At 47.3% G+C, this 15,346-nt stretch overlaps 1 protein-coding gene and 1 pseudogene across 1 annotated transcript in view; one reads left to right on the forward strand and one right to left on the reverse strand.

Annotated features, from left to right (window-relative positions):
• Homer2 (homer scaffold protein 2) overlaps nucleotides 1-15,122 on the reverse strand; it is a 97,348-nt gene extending 82,226 nt beyond the window's left edge. Inside the window, exon 1 of the mRNA XM_010621169.3 lies at nucleotides 15,104-15,122. The gene's annotated coding sequence lies outside the window, so the exon portion shown is untranslated. The remainder of the gene's footprint in view (nucleotides 1-15,103) is intronic.
• The window catches only part of LOC117285183, a 28,928-nt pseudogene continuing 25,655 nt past the window's right edge, over nucleotides 12,074-15,346 (forward strand).

Raw genomic sequence — 15,346 nt, forward strand, 5'->3', positions numbered from 1 at the left:
AAAAATAAGTGTGTGTGTGTGTGTGTGTGTGTGAGAGAGAGAGAGAGAGAGAGAGAGAAGAGAGAGAGAGAGAGAGAAAGAGAGCACTCTGATAAAGTCAAACAGGACTAATCAACAGTTTTGTCCCATGGGAATCACCTTTAAATTCAGCAGATCATACTCTGTTGGTGCCAAAGTAAGGTCAAAGCCCCAACTATCACTGGGACACACTGGGTGTGGGGTGCTCGAGTCCCCTCTAAAGGAGCCATCCAACAGAAAGGCAGACTCTTTCAAATTAAATTATTGAGTCATATTAAGTGGGTAATAGTCAGTAAGCATTTATGATGCATTTAGTGACAAATGATATTACTAATTTATACCAACCACCTTTTTCTCTGGCACGGGGGATCAAACTTAGGTCTTTGTGCTTGCAAGGCAGGTGCCGAAACCACTGAGCTGAATCCCCAGTCCTATACCAACCATCTTTGATTTTAAATGAATGACACTAACAAAAAGTAATAAAATGTTTCATAAAAATATTTTGGTGTGTCCTTATCCACCTTATTCATTGGATCTGGTACTATATGACTTCTGGCTCTTCCCCAAATTCAAAATGATCATGAAAGGTGAAGGTCTGGGATAATTTCAGGACATCAAGGCAGACATGACAGCACAATTAAATATGGTCACAAAAGAGGACTTCCAAAACTGCTTCAGAAAGTGATAAGAAGAATTAAAGAAGTGTGTTCAAAGTGAGGGACAGTATCTTACAAGGGGCTGGTGGCAATGTATCTTTTACTGTAGTAAAAAAATTTTTTTAAATATTTAAGCACTCACTGTATCCAAAAGAGATTAGCACTACTGTGTAAAGAACTTGGGTGTTGCAGCTCAGAGAAAGGAGAACTTGAACCAAGAGGTGAGGGTAGGTGGAGAACCACCTCTGTGTAGACGACCAGCTGCCATTTGGGTGGGGAGCTTGCTCTATGCAGACCTAACTAGGAAGCTTTGGGTCATGGGAGCGAGCCGAGATTCAGCTGTGTGAATGGCAGGGAGCCTAAGAGCACCTGTCACAGATGGAACCTGCACAGGGCAGGTAGCAAAGGACATGGCCTGTGATACAGCAGGAACTTTGTCCTGACCTCCTTATTCTGTGGGGTAAACAGCTTTGGTGTTGCCAGGCTCCCCTCATCCGTGGGGAGACGGCTGTGTGGGGAGCTTCCTGGGAGTGATGAGGCCCTGCCGATGCTCGGATGCTCCGTGTGAGCTGCTTGTCCCTCCTGCCCACCTCCCACACAGAGCACAGTGGGAGGCTGGTGTCCTTGTGGCTCCCGCCACACCCTCACAAGCCAGACACCTGAGGCACCACCTCACACGTCATCTCCTGCCACCGCCAGGACAAGCACGTCAGCTCCCAGCCAGCATCCTCTACCTAACTCCTGTCACCATCACCGTCCACACAGATGGCCCATCTATGCCAGTGTGTTCATCCCACACCCCTTCAGTGACCCTCCACAGCCACATTCTGGACCTGTCATCTCCTGAAAACATGAACTGCCTGTCCTTCTCCTGCCCACACAGCCCATCACTGGCTCCTTAGGCCAGCCCCACCTCACGGAGCCCTTCAGCCCACTGACTCACCCCTTTCCCTGGCCACTGCCCAGCCTCACATTCAGCAGGCATCAGCACCGCTGGCCAGAATATTTCCCATCCATCCCTCGACCACTCCCAGGAGTTTGTGCTACTCCGCCATCTGCCTTCTTCCTGCCCACACCCAAGCCACTGGGCAGCATCACAAAGCTGGGTGGATGAGTTTCGCTTATGTTCTCTGACCTCAAACTGTCACTCTTCAGTGGCCCACAGGCTTGTGTTCCCCTGGTACGGTTGCCACCCACTCACAGACAACAGCCTCCTGTCACCTTCTCCAGGTCCCCACACCCTGTCCTCCACCCCTGCTCTCACTGAGATCCCAGCCCCACGCTGCACAGAGGAGATGGAGGCACAGACAGGGCTCCTGCTGCTCACCACACCCAGGCTGCCCATGGCACCCAACAGTGGCCTCCCACTCTCCCCTGCCAAGGGAGAGGCCTTTTCTGGTGCCTTGCACCCCAAACTTCTTGTCTTCTCAAGGAATGGATCCTGTTCCCTCCTCTCTGCTGCACCCCACGAACACCCACACACGCTACAGTTCTGCTCCTCTGTCCTATAGCCCCACACTACTGTCCTATTGCTCTGCTCCCTTCACTTCACTTCCACGAGTGGCCCACACATCTCGTCCAGCTCCCTTCCACCTTTTAACCCACCTGGCCCTTGGCCCCACCCTGATACTGATTCTCTCAGGTTGGGGCCGCCCAGCTCCAGGCCACCTCCCAGAAGTGCTCAACACTGGTGTCCAAGTCCTTCTCCAGGAGACACTTGTCCACTGGCCACCACTCTAGCTTTCTTGTCCCTCACAGGCCACTCCTCCTCCTTCTCCATGGTCACCTAAAGAACGAGTGCTTCCAGCTCACTCTGAGCTCTCCGCTCTGCTGTCCGCCTCTCCTACGGTGCCCTTACCCTGTCCTCTCCTGTCTGACCTCTCAGCTGAGCCCCAGATTCATGTGATTCACTGCTTCCTCCCCAACTCCAAGCCCAATAGTAGCACAAGCCAAAAACCAGAGTGGCCCTCTTTTCACTCCCACTCCATCACCCACCCCAAAGTCCTAACGAATCCTGTGTGGAACCTGTCCCCTCCCGCCCTCTCCCCTGAGCCCTTTCGAGCTCTAGCACAGCCACTCGGACCTAAAGCCCTTTGCTGATCTTGCTTGGGCATCTGCCCTTTTCTGACCCACCCAGCCTCCGTGGAACTTAGGAAAGGTCATGTTGCAGCCTTCATCTTACTCAGTCTCGCTGTACCCCAAGCAAAATCCATGGGCTGGTCCCGTCATGGCCTCCAAGGTAGTGCCCAGTTTTCTCCTGGCCTCATTCCCGCTCCAGCCCCATCCTGGGCTCCTCCACTCCCTGCCAGTCCACCATGCTGGTCTGATCTCAGCTCCCCTAACACTGGACACAGCTCTTTCCCTCCCTAGGTCTTTGCACTCAAATGCTCTGCAGCTTAAAAGGTCACCTCTCCAGAGAGGCATCTCATAGCCACACACTGTATGTTGGGCTCAGCTGACTCCTCTCCCTCTGGCACTGAGCACACCTGGCAGTGTTATTTTACTGGTGGAGCCACCTAAAGGTTTTTTTGGTGGGGGAGGTTGGGGGTAAGCAGGGCACAAGGGCAGGTGGATTTTGTCTCCCTTACTAGGATGTAATACCTTGGGGAGATGAAACTGCCATAGCTGTTTTACTCACCATTGATTTCATGTTGAAATGATAAAACTATGAGTAGAGTAGATCAAAGTAAACTGAAATTTTAATTTCATTTGTTTCTTTTCATGTTTTTAATGGGAATACCAGAAAATGCAAAATTATATATTGGCTGTCATGTTTTTATAAAAGCACTGCTTTGGTTGGCAAGGGTGAGTCACAGATTATGAAAATTTGTTAACAACCTCACATTATAATTAAATGTTCTATGTGGGCTGGGTGTGGTGGCCACATCTGTAATCTCCGTGCTCTGGGAGGCTGAGGCAGGAAGGCTTGTAAGTTTGAGCCCAACCTTAGCAATTTAGCAACTTAGCAAGATCCTCTCTCAAAATAAAAAATGCATTCATATTCTATGTGATGAATAATACAGGGGCACGGATGAAGTATTCAGGGGTACATCACGGACTAGTAGACCAGGCTAGTTATAGCATGCTTGAAATGCTACACTAATGAGGATAAAGTCATGAATCATCTCTCTCTAGCAGGATGCCTTACAAGTGGCTTATGTCAAGTACCCATTGTGAATGCAGATCTGAAGGCCAGCAATGGGATGACAGAGGATGTGTTTCAACATGGTCCTACAGCAATACCCGACCATCCCTCTCACCTCCAGTGAATTCCCAGGCCACTGTGAATGACACAGACTACATATTTTCACCTGTGTAAGACTCAGCATGCCACCTCCAATGTTCCCCTTCTCAAACACAGAGAATTAGACAAAGAGAAAGGGTTTGGTTTCTCTGAGCATGTCAACTTTGAGGTGCCAGCTGCGGGACAGTGATAGACCATCCTGCACAGGACACACGCTAAGTGACACAGTGGGAGGGAGGACAGACACAGAGACACTGCCCCCACACTGCCTCTGCCCGGGGTGTGGCAATAACCCTCCAGGTCAGCATATTAATGCGCGTACCCTCCAAGGGATTATCCGCTCCTCTGGAGCAGGGAAATCCACTTCTCAGAGAGGTTAATAAACTTACGGATCTCATTACTCAGAAAGGTTGCGCTGGCAAGAATTTTAATGCATTTTTTAGAAAAACTCTGGAAGAATTATTAACAATGGAACAATGACTGGCTACTGGGAGATGCGAGGGCAGAGAGTTCACCAGTAGGGATGCAGCACACTCTCTTCTCACAGTCCCTGTGGCTGTGGGCGGCAAAGTGCTCAGAGTCTGAGCAGAGCGGCCGTGCCTGTACACTATGTGCGCGCGCACACACACACACACACACACACACACATACACACAATGTCCGGGCCTGGGACCTGTGCTCTGCTCCCAATCCCAGTTGTCTGGGACACTGACAAGTCATCTAGCTGGAACGCCCTTTACAAACTCACATTCTCGATTCACCAAGTGGTCCCTAAACACTATTCATAAATTTGTATTTGCCTCAGCTAACTCCCTGTCCAAACCCCTACAAGCAGCTGTATCAACCCATTTCCTTTCTTCTCCATCTATGCCCTGGGCTCTCAGATGAACCTCTGAGCTCCTACTGAGAAGGAAAAGCCAGCTGACCTACCTCCCTCATTCCCTTTCCCACCTTAGCCTCAAAATGCCTTTGTCCCTGCATCTCACCTGGTCTGAGGACGTCATCCTGCGCCCCTTCTGGAGAGTTACCCCTTTTCTGAAGCCTGAACTAGTTCCTCCTGCCTCCAGCCTCACTGCTTCTCCTCTTTTCTCTGACAACTTCAATTTCTTCTGTCCTTCATCCTTAGCCTCCCCACATGCTCGACTTGTAAAACAGAGCCAAACTTCCTTCTGCCCTGACCCACCCTCTCACTCAACTTCAGCTCCAGCCAGACTACTCTGCTCCCTTCCCATGCGTTCTCTACCCACCAGGGTGTTGCCTGCAGATGTTTGTGCTTCCTCACCTGGCTGCAGCTGCTCTCAACATTCACCGGTGCCCTCACATTCCACCTTCTCCAGCCCAGCCCTCCTCTAAGCTTTCCCAGGCCTCTCACCCTGTAAGGATGCTCGGCTCTGCAGCCTCCTCACCCCTGGTTTCTACACCTCTCTCCTCTGGCCTTTTCTGAGTTTCATCACCTCCCAGTCGCACTTAGAAGCTTATGTTTCTCCCTTCCAGCTATGGTCCTTTGCAGAGTACCATTTTAATCTTCTCTCTGGGTGGCCAAATCCATCTTAGAGGTGAAGGTTCCCACACTATCCCAGCTGCCAAGTGCTGCGGTACCAGAGCCACGGATGGCCCACCGCAAACGGAAATGCACTGTGTCCTCCCAAAACTCAACTCTCACTACTTCCTCCCAAAGAACTGTATCACCTTGTGTCCCCATCTCAGTCACTGTCACCACTATTGATCAGGGACTCTAAGACTTACACCTACATTGCTGGCGACTCAGCCCACCCCTTTCCCTTGCGTCAACCATCAAGAGTCATGACTCTCGTGAGGGCTCTGGCCTCAGAAGTGCATCTTAGAAACTTTCTTGTTTAATAGGCTCAAGCTTGATTCCCAACTCTGCCACTCCCTGGCCAAGAGCTTGGATGGTTATTAAATCTCTCCCATCCAGTTCTCCAACTATGAGAGTGGGGATTGCTGTGGGAATTAAATAAGATATAATGACAATTCAACAGCACTCTATATAGTGACATGGGCTGCTAAGATCTCATTAGATGACAGCTTGCTTGGTGTTAAAATTTAGTAACTCTATAAGAAAAACATGCAGGATTCCTACCTCTCAATCCCAGTGAGGTCCCTCACACACATCTTTCTCTTTTGTTGTATCATGTGCATTCCTGGAGGCTGCCTCAGATCCATTACAGAACGGGGCAAGGCTTACATTATATAATCTGTGCCATAGCTGCTTCCTCCTCTACATCCCTTCTGCTCTCAACATTTCATGCCTACTGTGGCAGTTCATACAAGGTCTCTTTAGTTCGAAATTAATTCATTCATGTGTTCCCCCACCGCTAGCTTTCAGTATTGGGGTTTGAATCCAGGGCCCTCATACCCAGCTACAGACCAGGCCTTTCTTAATTGCCTGCAGACTGAAACCCATACTATTGCATGTTTCTGCCTCCTACACAGTGTTCTCTCTCCCTCTCCAACCCTACTGCACACCACCAGCTGTGTCAGGCCTCATTCCCTGATATAAGGACTGACCACTATGCCTCAATCCTTAGGACAACCTCATGATGTTGGTACCATTCTTACTCCCATTTCACAGGTGAGGAAATGCAAGCTCAGAGGTCAGTGTCATGACCCAGGCCATACAGCCAGTGCATGACCAAGCCAAGACTGAGTCTAAGGTCCCCTCTCTGGACCTCCAGACTTCACTGCTTTCCAGGGAAGCATTCTCCACTCTAACTCCCTGCCTCCTCATTTTGTTTACCTGGGTAACTCCTATTCATTTGTCAAGACTTAGCTTGAAGGTCACCTCCTTCAGGAAGCCTTCCCTAACACCTTACAGGGTTAAACATTTCATCCTTGTTCATATTTCAACAACAGAATTCACTGTTCTAATTACCTCCTCCCCACCTATCTCCCTCAGGAAGGCAGGGGACTCCATTCTGTCAACCCATATCTTCCTAGTATCACACCCAGACACCTTTCCTGGTGTTCAACATCAAGGTAATGGCCATTGGTCAAAAAGTCAAGAAAGCTGGGGACTTAGCTCAGCGGTGCCACCACCTGCTTCACAAGTGCAAGGTCCTGAGTTCATTCCTGGTACCAACAAAAAGGAAAAAAAAAGGTCAAGAAAGGAGAACGACCTGATGAACAGATAAAGAGTGATCAGCACGGAATTCAGATCCATTTGAGTGAGGAAGGGGCTATAGAGACATGAGACCCTGAACCCTACTGGATAGTCCACACACTCTTGGTATCATACGTTTCCATGCTGAAATATTGAGTAGTATTTGTCTGATATATACCTCCTTCCTCTACTAGCCAAATATATTTCTCACTTTGCTCCCAGCACCTATAACAGTGACATGATGGGCCATGGTCACTATTGCTTGAATAAATTAATATACAAATGATGAAAGTTTTCCAAATCAGCAACACAAATCTCTAGTCCAATACCCACAACAGAAAGATATTCCTTTTGTTTGTTCTTGTACCTGTCCATGAATCCAGTCAACTGGCAGGCACACTTTCTCATTAGCATACATGAGTTAGCTCTCTTGATCTTCCAGGTCCTCTGAGTGGAAACATTCCTCTCCCAACATCTCCTAAAGATTAGCAATATGAAGCCACACTTCAGAGGACAAACCTCATGCGGTCTAGATCATCATGACAGGAAGCCAACTTTGGTACTGCTTGGGACCAGGAGCAGAGTGACAGGCAGTCTCAAAGGTGGCTGCACAGAACAGCTGCAGACCCAAGGAGTACCTGAGGGGACAAGTGAGGAGAAAGGTACCCAAGAGCCACCAGCCAATCTCCCACCCACAGCAGAAATGATGATGATGACAATAGTAAATTTGGCCACTGCCAGCTGAGTACTCATGTGTCAGGTGTTGCACTAATGTTTTACGCACATTTTCTATTGAATCACATCAGTCATTTCACAGAGAAGACAGTGACGCTGGGACTGGGCATGCAGCTCAGTGGTAGAGCGCTTGTCTGGCGTGCATGAAGTCCTGGGTTCCATTCCCAGCACCCCAAAAATACAGCAAAGCTTCTTTAAAAAAGAAAGTAATTTATCCAAGCTCATTAGGCCAGCCAGGGTGGTCCGAGGCTTGGCCTGTTTGTATTTAACCATTACTCCCATTCTCTAACAGGTGGTCCTCCATGACAATGAACTCACCACTGAGAGAAACAGCCAGAACTATCCTCAGTACACCTAGAGGAGTTAGCTCTTCCTCTTGCTCCTCAATGCCACTTCCACCCTGGGAGCATCCTAAAACAGGCTCCATTCCTCTTCCCCTTGAGGTCCTTCTCTGTTAGCCCCTCCCCCGGGACAAAAGAAGCCAGAGCAACTTTCCTTTCTCCATTTATCTGAACAACTCCAATTAAAAGCTTTCCCAATTAAAGGTCCCAAAAGGGTACCAGTGCACAGCCAGTGGGGTCTGCAGTATTCCTTACTAATTAGGTCCCTGTGGACAGCCCCACCCTGGAACCCACAGACAGGCTAAGGATATCAAAGGGCAGCTTGGGCTCCGCCAGGCCCCAGGGTAATCTAGACAGAGATTTCTCCAGGCAGGGCAAAGAAAGGGGCTGCTGGAGGTCCTCATGGCTAGGGGACAGGCGCATGTGGCCCTCCTTTGACCAGGAGATGCCTGGGTACCAGAGGGCTTTTTAATGCCTGGCTCTCAGGTGGACGCCTTCGGGCATGGGGAAAGCCACATCCCATGCTTCTCTGTTCAGAGGCAGAGAGTCCATGGTGCCTAATTCCTCAGAGGAATAATAAGAAGAGTATCAACCAGGCTTGTGAATAAAAATGCTTTTTTAAAAAATCTCTCTAGTCTTTGACAAATGTCTAAATGTGTTTCCCACAAGCATATTTTTATTCTAACAAGCTAATTTGAAATATAATTTAAATAATTTCTCCCAGAATGATACCATATGACTAACAGCACCTCGGTGGCAGAACTACTGGAGACTTCATCGTGTATTCAGAGAGGCTTCCGTCCTGCCATTCTTCCCACACAGAACACACCCTGCTAGGAAATGGGCTTATGATGCCAGCTCTCACCTCCAAACCTATAAATATGACTCGGGGCAGCCTGCATGGGCAATGCCTAGGAAATGCACACACACAACAGGCAGCACTTCAGAGACCAGGTGTCAAAACCAACTCAGAGTAGAAGCATAATGCATCCTTTTGCTCAATTTATTTCATGCTGGAAAAAGGCAAAGTGTAACTCTCAAGATGCATAAGGTCAGGACTTGGTATACCAGAGACTTCTGAGATCCTGAAAAAAATCTCCTTTCTCTATTGTAAATATGCTGGGTGACTGCTGTTTACTTCATGCTTGGCAAAGGTAAAGGAAGTCTCTCTTGTCAAATGGAAAAGGAGTCCCTGCCCTGTGCACCAGAGGGAAGTCCTTTTCCAAAGGTTTTGGATATCTAGGAATTACCGAATTACCCAGAGTTAACCATTTGTAAAAAATAAATAAATAAATTTGCCTTACAACTCAAATATGGAATATAATGTCCTTCCCATGTATATGTCCCTACCAATCCTCTCACCCAGGGATTCTCTTTGAAGGAGCAGGTATAGCACAAACCCAGAGAGTCCTTGAAGCACAGGGGGGTCTCCCAGGTCGGTGCCTGGGTGCTCTGCCTGCAAAGAACCTTCTCATCCAAGCTTTGAAGCAGAATTGCTCTGCCCTCATATTTCCAAACAAGGAGAATCCATTTGAGCAGCTGGGTCTCGGTCCACCAACCACCCTTAGCAACAACAATGAATCCTTAATGTTCTCAAGGAGATTCACTACGGAGCTGTGACTCACTCAAAATTACAACAGGCCCTGAAATTACCAGATGTTAATTGCGATCCTGGTCTCTACCATTCCCTTCCTTCAGTAATTCATTTACAGTAAAGCAAACAACTGCTTTAAAGAATTGTCAAAATGTCTTTAAAAAAATACTTTGCTTATCCTAGAAAGGATTTAAGGAGGTTTACAAAAATGTATAAAATTTAGCAAAATGACAAATTAGAAGTAGGTATGGATTTAAACAATGATGTATTTTTATAGTTACTGGCATGGATGTCCACTCAAGATATTTTAAGGTGAAAAAAAAATATGCTACAGAATAGATGTATAAGACAATTTCATTTTGTTAAAAATCCATTTCCTCTATGCAGACACATTTTGACACACAGAGTCATATATACTCGGAGAAAAATGTGCCAAGGTAAACATATCCAAGTGTTGGCTGAGGTTATCCCTTAGATGCAGGATAATAAGTAATTTTCATTTCCTTCTTTATGCTGTCATTTTTTAGTATGAACACAAAATGTTTTTATAATTAGAAAAAAGCAAAGCTATTTTCATTTTGTTTAAAAAGAAGAGGACCACAAAACTGACTGGAAATAAAAGTAATGGGTGAGATATGATAAATGTGTTAAGGGTGACCAGACATTTGACTCTGATCCTCAGGAGGCTTAACAGCAAAAAATAATCATCATTTACACAAATCACTGGGTCCTTCAGACAATCCTAACAATCCTTCAGGCCAGGAGTTCCAGAACAGTTTCCAACAAGAATGACAGTTCCCAAAGTAAAAGTGGTCAAAGACATGCCCTAGCCCTGCCAATTCCCCCAACCTCCTTGCCTCCACTCTCTCTCACTCTGCTCAGCCACCTTGGCGCCTCCTTACTGTTCCTCAACACACCAGGCGTGCTCCTGCCTCTGGGTCTTTGCACTTCCTGTTCACACAGCCGAGAGCACTCTTCCCTCACACATCTATGTGATTCACTCTTCTTCCTTCGGCTCTTTAACACCTCTTTCTTGGGAGGTTTTTTTAAATGGACCCTCTATTTAAAATCTACTCTACCTCAGTATCTTCTAGTCCACATCCTCATCCTATTAGATAATAATCTAATAAACTGTAGTTAATAAACAAAACAAAAAAGCCAAAGAGTATATGCATTTTTACCTATTTGGTTTATTTTTCAATACATACTTATTTAGTGCTTACTCCCAAATTCTGTGTATTTTCTAACTCAGACACTCAGAGAGATATTTATCTAATTGAATGAGAGATACTGAGAGCCCTTCAGTGTGGCCTCCTCATGGTGTTCTGGGGCATCTTTCCTAAATTGCCCAGGAACAACCACCCTATTACCAGTTCTTACACCCTATGACTGTAACATTCCGCTTAAACTCACACCATTTAAACATAAAGCTGATGTTGTTTATAAGGCTCATTGCCCTCTTCAATGTATAAACAACACGGAACTAGGAACTAACGAGCAGGTCTGCACATCGCTGGGGCCTCAGCAGCGCACCAGGTGCCTCACAGATAAGGGGATTACTGGATCTTAGATGGCAAAGCTTAAAAGCGCCAACAGGACCAGGTGAAAACCAGCTCAATATATCTGAGGCTACAGCAGAGTATCTATTTTAGTTAACTCAAACCTAAAGAGAAGCCACAGTTTGATTCAGGAGGAATGGAAAGCTAAAGAAGGAATGATCATCAAAAGAAAGTTAATCAGTATAGATTACTGACTGAAAGGCAGCCTGAAGTGTTAGATAACCAAGATTGTGGCATTCATACATTGCAAGATAATCTTAGCTGAACAGAATAAGTGTAAAATGAAGCCAACCAGTAATAGAGTAGATCTTGTTTGTAAACACTGACAAAATCAGCTGAAAGTCACAACAGCAGACAGGCTGCCCTTTTACAGGGAGATAAAAAGATAATTTATAGCCCCAATACTTGGGTGGCAGCAGACAGTCTGGAAATGAACCCATATCACAATAAAAAGTGAAATGGCTTGCTAGCATTAAAAGAAAACCGCATTCATATGGGAACCCTTTCTCTCTTGGTCCTTGCAACTCTCAATTAAGCACATTATAGAAAAGGTAATCCAAAAATCATCACAACTTCCAGGCTAGCTTCCAGCAGTAACTCAATCAAAAATATTTATTGAGAGCCTATTGAGAGCCAGAAACTGCACTAAGTCTTGGGACACAAAGGCAGAAAAGATAAGGCCCTGTCCTTGTGAGATACTATTGAAGGCAGGCACATTATGACTGAAAAAAAACAAAGCTCAAATGACTGCAGGTGTGCTAGGGCAAACAACTGTAGCAGATGAAAGTGGGGCTGCCTTGGAGCTATGGGAAGGAGTGCTCCACCTGGGGTGGCTGGAAAGGCTGAGAAGCTGAAGAGAAGGAGCCAGGGGAAGAGTTTTCCAGAGGACACAGGGAACAGCAGTTCAGGAGCCCCAGGTAAGGCAAGAAATGGAAAGGAACCCAAGGAGGAGTAGAACACAATGAGGGCCACCAGCAGAGCGGCTGGGGAGCTGGAGATGGGGCAAGGGCCAAGGCCTTCTCTGCTGCAGGGTGTTTCAAGAGGAGAGTGGCATGATCTGACCTGCAATTGTAAAAGCCAGTCTCTCTCTGCCTTCTGTGTGCAGAATGGCCTGGAGGCAACTCAGAGGAGAAGGGGAGGGGTGCTCAAGAAGGAGGCAAGGAGGGCCAGGACTAGAGCAGGATCAGTGGTGATCATGCTCCACACACATCCTCAAAGTAGACCCCCCAGGACCAACCGGTTGTGAGAAGCAGGTAAAAGAAAACAAGGATGACTCAGCAATTGAGTGCACAGTGGGGCCACTGGCTGGGATGGGGAGATGAGAAAGGGTATAAATACAAGGAACATCAAGGGTCCCATCCATACAAAAGCAAGACTCAGAAGCCCTGAGACAGGTGGTGCTGGAATTAAAAACATGAGGGTTGCCGGCAGACAGACAGTATGTAAAGGGGGTAGCTTCGGATGGGATAACATTACCTAGGAAGATTATGTCCATAGAGAAGGGGAACCAGGCGTAGGCCCTAGGTATCCCCGCCCCATGTGGAGTGAGACCAAAGAGCAACAGAGACCTGGCAGTTTCAGCTCAGAGGTAGAAGGTAGAGGCAAACAAACAGGAAAGGAAAGTGGACATTGTGGGCTTGGACATATATTTGACATGTTTTGAGGAGAAGGGGAACAGAGAAGTGGAAGGAAGCTAGAGAGGGACATAGGAGGGAGAGAGATATCCTTTTTAAGAGAGGACAGGCTAAAGCTGTACTGTCCGATATGGCAGCCACTAGCTATACATGTGGCTATTTAAACTTTAATTAAATTAAAAATTCAGGTCCTTGGTCACTCTAGCCACAATGCTGTATGTGTTAGCCTCAAGTGGCTGGTGGTTGCTATCCTGGACCATACAGATACAGAACATTTCCAATACCACAGAAAGTTCTGTTGGACAATGCTGAAATGAAGCATGTTCCTAGACGGATGGAAAAGACTCAGGAGAGATAGGAGATTAGGAAGGAAAGATGTCCTTTGAGAAGGAAAGGGAATGGGTGGAGTGGGCCTCTTCAAGGACAGCAGAGAGGATGGCCTTGAGCATACAGGTAGGAAGGGGATGGTAATGACAGCTGCACCATGAAGGTGAAAATGTTCCCTGCCATTCTGTCAGTGGAAAGAGAGGCAAGGGATAGGGAGGTAGGGGAAGAGCTCTGAAAAGGGGAACAAGTCTGCCATAGCTGGCTTGGGGAGTGACAGCACAAACTGGAGAGACCAGACACCTAACACACCCTTACAAAGAGAAGTGGGAATGAATGAATATCTGAAGGAGGAAAAGCATCTTACGTGGGGAGATGGTTTGGTTTTTCCCTTAAATTGTAGTCACATCTACAGAGTAGAGCCATGCCAAAGCTGGTAGGACCATAGCAAGGTTTGCCGCTGGCTGCCATTTTTGGTTCATTCCCCTCATCCTACACAACTTTCAGAAAGGATGACACTGGTTCTATTTTTGGTTAAAATGGCTCCCTCCACCTCCTCTGTCTAAAGTGCTTATCCAGCCCTTAGTTCATCTCAGTTTACAAACATGGTTTGTACACTCACACAAGTTATAGAAGTAGATTTGACAAAAACGGCAGAGGTAGGTAGGAGTTACAATCTAGCCCTTATGGACAAGTAACATACATTTACTGGGTGATATTAAATGACATGAAAGACATGTTCTGTGTTTAAATCCCCAAACTACTCCTCCTCTCTTCTTTCAGAAACAAAAATGATTTTCTGACATTTTCTTTAAGCGTTTAGGAGTAAACATTTTCATTTCCACAGATCTATTTTATCTCAACCACAGTTTCAATATTTGCTTTTGATCACACAAGTGTGCTGGGGTGCAGAACAGAGTTTAAAATGCCAGATCCTTTTTAACTTCCATCTTGAGACCTACATTTGCTAACTCCTTCCAGAACATTTTTTTAAAAGTATGAAATGTGAGAACCTCAAAGGTTCCTGCTGCTCAAAGATCAGTTCTTTCATAGTTCACTGAAGGACTGCCTGAAATATTACAGAAAAGCTGCCTCCCAGCTAGAAGCCTCTGGGACAGTCAACACAGTTTTTAGCATGTGTGAAGTCTCCAGGACTGGCACCACTTTCTTACAAGCTTCCCTGCCCATTTCTGTTCCAGCAGCCAGCTCATGACTTCCCTCCCCTTTTCAGCCCCCATGGACAAGGCTCGCTGGGCAAAATGGCTGCAGAAACTTACCTGGGGTGAAGCACACAGAAGCTGTTGACCCCATCGGGTCAATCATGCCCCTTTCCACAGCACCCTAGTCTGCCTTATCCCACCCATCCCCACGAGGAAAGCAGGAGTTCCATAGTCACCAAGCAGAAGTCTCTGGGTCCTGCCGACTGACTGAAGAAATCAGCAGCAAGGTACCAGAGACTCAAGACTCCAGTTCACCCAGCCATCCATTCCCTGTGCCCAGGACAGCGCACTAAATGTCGCCCTTCTCCAAATGCTCATCAGCGAGCTGTGCAACCTGGAAGTCGTCACCAAGCCTCTCTGTGCCTCAGTTTCCTCATCTACCAAATGGGCGCAATAAGCATTCTCCGAAAAAGGCCGGCACCTCACACTGCTGCTTGCACAGGGGAGCAGATGAGAGCAGTTATTGTGCATTAGCACAGTGGCACCCTGACTCACAGCGCCTACCGCTCGGAAAGACGCGGAGGAGCGATCACCCTGCTCTGTAAATTACTTTATACACTCAAAGGCATTAGTCACTTAGTGAGTATTTCAACTTCCCTCCCTAGCATCTACGGAACTGTCTGAGACCGAAGCCTCGGAGGTGCCCGCGGACCTCACCGTCCTCGGCCACTGTGCCTGCGCCCAGGGGCATCGCGGTCTGGCGTGTTTCCTTTCCAGGAAAACTTCGATTTTCATTCTGCTTGCAATCAATCCAATCGCGGAGAACGACAAACTGCTTTCTATGCTCGCAAACACAGGCCCGGAGTTGGCCGAGCCGGGCGTGAGGACCCGGAAGGGCCGTGGCCGGGGGTGGGGGGTGGCTCGGGTCCCCACGCTGTCCCTGCGCCCCGGCCGCTGTGA

The sequence above is a fragment of the Fukomys damarensis genome, unplaced genomic scaffold (assembly GCF_012274545.1).
Source record: "Fukomys damarensis isolate Sample0158 unplaced genomic scaffold, DMR_v1.0_HiC HiC_scaffold_7, whole genome shotgun sequence".
NCBI classification, from domain to species: Eukaryota; Metazoa; Chordata; class Mammalia; order Rodentia; family Bathyergidae; genus Fukomys; species Fukomys damarensis.